General features: G+C 34.6%; 1 pseudogene; it reads right to left on the bottom strand.

Annotated features, from left to right (window-relative positions):
- Positions 1–208: 208 nt before the first annotated feature.
- LOC116630454 lies at positions 209–466 on the bottom strand (annotated as a pseudogene).
- Positions 467–4243: the final 3777 nt, after the last annotated feature.

Here is a 4243-nt window from a genome sequence, read left to right as displayed (position 1 = left end):
CACATTCACATTTGTGTTTATTTCCTGTTGCTATTTCCTCTCTCATCTCCACCAATATTTCTTTTTTCTTTTACATGTTTCCAATGAGTATTTATTATTAGTTAAACCACGATTCAGGATCCCAAGGTGGGGATCACCATGTACACAGGTCCCCCTTCACCACCCTGGGAGAAGAATGGACGACAAAGGAGAGGTGGGTGGAGCCAGTTCAGACCTTCCCAGGAAACATGCCTTTTGTGCTGCAGTTGTCCCAGGCTGACTCTCAGGATATGGGGCAGAGGGACTTGTACACACACCAGTACTATTTGCACCTGAAGACATCAGCCCCTTTAGCAGTCATTGCCTTCTCACAGCAGTGGAAATCCAGTTAGTTCTGCCAGCAGTTCCTAGTCTGGTTCTGGTTGGGAAAGCAGTTGTCAAAAGGGACAGTCTGGTAGTTCTGGTAGGTCTTGATTTCTTCTGCCATGGTGCTGACTCCTAAAGACATCCCTGAAGCAGCTCACAGCTCAATGTGACCTCCGTACAGACACCAGAGTCACCACTAATATTTCTGAAATCTTTCCTGACAATGTCTCCTGAGATGCCAAGGAAGTTCCTTGCTCCTTCTCCTTCATTCATATCTTGAGACACCACCAAAACCAAGAAGAGGTTGAAGTATCTGTCAAACCATGGTTAAAACTCTGAGGAAGCTTTTAAATTATATATATATATTTGAATAACTTAACAGGTAAGTTATAATTAAGGCAAGTACAATTTCTTTGAATAAGGTAATTTTTTTGAAATCACATAAGGCATAGTGGTAGCTTATATAAGGGAAATAATGTTGAAGTGTCAAAAGTAAAAGATTCAGAGTCAAGGAGATAGGGTCAACAAGATATGGTAATTGATGTGATATAAGCTGAAAGATACAAAAATTAAGGGCGACCCCGGTTTCTGGCTGGAGCAACCAGGTGGAGAGAAGGGTCATTCATAAATTTAGAAAACACAGATTCTGGTGAGGGCAGAATGTTATAGAGTGGCAGGTATACTTATAGCAAAAGCAGCACTGTGGAAACTAGAATGTCATATGTCCTACCCACTTTTTTTGACTACTTGATCAGAATTTGTTCTGGGTTGATCAATGTGACATGTGTCTTTTATAGGAAGTAGCATCAATTTTCCAAATTGCTTTTCCTACTAAGTTTTGTTTAATTCTTCAAATTTGGAGTTCATATGCCATAAAAAGTGTGTGTGTACACACACACACACACACACACACACACAATACTTTAACATGGGTTAAATTATATTGTATTGTTTATTGTTGTATATTTGTATATAATTGTATAGAAAATTATTTTATAAATTAAAATAATTTATGTCCCATGTCTAAACACAGAGCCTGGTAAAAAAAGAAAGCAGTTAATATATATAAATTCATATTTTTATCATGGTGGTTGTAATAAGAAAAGACATCACAAGAAGTGACATTCAGTCATTTATTCACTAGATCCACAGTTATCAGAAAGTTGAAATCCATGATAGAGAAGTCAGTGCTCCTGCACGTAATTTGTCTTAATTCATTATCTATTAGACTAACAGTCATTTCACAGTATTGGTTGCTCTTTAAAAAATCCCTTTATTTCATTTTGAAAGCCTCATTTAAAAGTAAAATCACCAGTTGGACCCTATGTTGATTATAAAAATCAAGAGTATGGTATTTAATGTGGGCAACTCCAAACTGGTAAATTTCATGTTTTACATCCTAAAAATTTTAGGCTTAATTCTTACCTAGATGTATTGTATATAATGCCAAGATATGTTTAATTGAAATAGTGCCAGCCGTAGATGGAATTTAAGGAAAGTGGCAGCTGTGGGAGTAAGGAAAAAACAGTTGATAACAGAATGTTTAAAGGTAAAGGACTAAAGCATGGGACCCATAATGTCTTCTCTTCATTTTTACTTGTTTGTTTTGTGGTAAAGATTTTGAAAAATGAATATTTTCTTTTTGTAGGAAGGGGCCATTCAATTTATCCCAGATCCCAGAAGTTTTCAATTCTGCCTTGCATATTAACATCAATTTAGGAATTATTATTATTATTATTATTATTATTATTACTATTATTTTAAAGTAGGCTCCATGCCCGGTGTAAAGCCCAATTCTGGGCATGAACTTACCACCCTGAAATCAAGACCTGAGCTGAGACCAAGAATCAGACACTTAATTGAATGAGCCACTCAGGCACCCCTAGGAATTATTTTTAAAATGACCATGCCTGGCTCATGCCCCATATCAATTTAATGAAGAATTTGGGAGACAAGACACTGGTATATTTAAAAGTTCCCTAGGCATTTCTAATGGGTGGTCAGGGAAAGAAACTACTGAAATACTTCATCACATAAACATGGCAAGCTAGTAACCTAAATAAAAGGAAAAAAAAAATGGTACAGAATAGAAAAACATGTAGCAAGCCATATTAGCCCATTTTTTGCAGTTTTTAAAAGTCTCTATTAAAAATCAATGTGCAGGGGCACCTGGGTGGCTCAATCAGTTAAGTCCAACTCTTGATTTCGACTCAGGTCATGATCTCAGGGTTGTGAGATTAAGCCCCACCTTGGGCTCTGTGCTGGGCATGGAGCCTGCTTGGGATTCTCTCTCTTCCTTTCCCTCTGCCCCTACCCCTCTCAAAAAAAAAAAAAAAAATCTATGTGAAAACATAATTAAAATTGGTGAATGTACTGTACTGAATGAGATTCTAGCAGGATAGTCAATACATGCACTAGATACTACCTGTATTCTATTAAGTCACACTTGTGATGTGGAATATGTAATATACAAGTAGTATGTAATAAAAGTAAAATGGATTATTTAATCATATTCATTATCAAAAGTTCTACTTTGCTTTTGTCTTTTTTTTTTTAAAGATTTTATTTATTTGACAGAGAGAGAGAGAGAACAAGCAGGAGGAGCAACAGAGGGAGAGGGAGAAGCAGGCTCCCCGTCTGAGCAGGGAGCCTGATGCAGGACTTGATCCCAGGACTCTGGGATCATGACCTGAGCCGAAGGCAGACACTTAATCAACTGAGTCACCTGGGTGCCCCGTGCTTTTGTCTTCTGAAAATTAATAATAAGTCTTTTTTTAATCTCAGGATTTAGATGGGCATTTTATTATTTTCATATATATACATATATATATGTTTGTCTGTATATATATATATATTAAATTATGCTAAATATAAAATTTGAATTAAAGAAAACATATATATTGATTCCAGTATATTAGATCTTTATATGCAATAAAATCTCACTGATTATAAGGATAATCCAAATTAAGATAGTCAAAATGTACTTTATTTCTTTCAAGAACAGGTAGCACATAGGAAACAATGTTCTAAATGCTAAATATTACACATCTGAAATTCATTTGATTCTGATGTAGAAAATAGATAATCACTTACAATGAATGCTACTAAAAAAACTAAGCTAAAATCCTCACAATAGTGCATTCATTCTCATTCACTAAACAGTCGTGCTATTTTCTGTGTTTTACATTTTTAGTCTTATCACTACATGAATAATTCAAAGGAAAACTTTTGCAGTCTGGATTAAGTTATCATAAATTCTGAATAATGGTAATTTAACACTACAGAAGTACTAGAAGGCTCATTTTAAAGATTTCATTAATATCTTAGAAAACTAAAGTAAAGGTATCATTCCACATATAATAGATATGTTAATTAAATTTATAAAAATATATGTGCAACACAATTAAAAATGTCATGTCACTAGATAGCCTGCTTTCAATAAGTCTAACTTAAATTCTCACTAATATGATGTCAATAATTTCAAATAAAGATGTACAAATGTTGATATTTAGGATGATGCTTTTAAAAACTATCATTTATCATGTGAAATTCAGACTTATTGGACCTTACAAAGGCCATATGGAAATTAGAACTGAGGGTGGGAGCTGAACCATGGATAGTGAAATTCACGTTATCAATACATAAATTTTCCAAATAGAACTCATTCTACTCTATTTTCAGAGAGCCTAATATTTATTTTGGCAACAAGTAAGGCTGCAATTGGAAATAGGCTTGGAATTTGAGTTAAAACTTTTAAAACGTTTGAAACAGCCTGTATAGTAAATCATAATACAGATCATCCATTTCCGTTTATACACAAAGATAAAATACTCCCCTGCAGGCCCCCATGAGAATACTCTTTCCTATCAGAATAAGTACATTGACTTCATAAATTCAG

The sequence above is a fragment of the Phoca vitulina genome, unplaced genomic scaffold (genome assembly GCF_004348235.1).
Source record: "Phoca vitulina isolate PV1807 unplaced genomic scaffold, GSC_HSeal_1.0 scaffold4, whole genome shotgun sequence".
Classification (NCBI taxonomy): Eukaryota; Metazoa; Chordata; class Mammalia; order Carnivora; family Phocidae; genus Phoca; species Phoca vitulina.
The sequence above is the reverse complement of the archived record's forward strand: the minus strand, read 5'-3'. Positions and strand labels throughout refer to the sequence as shown.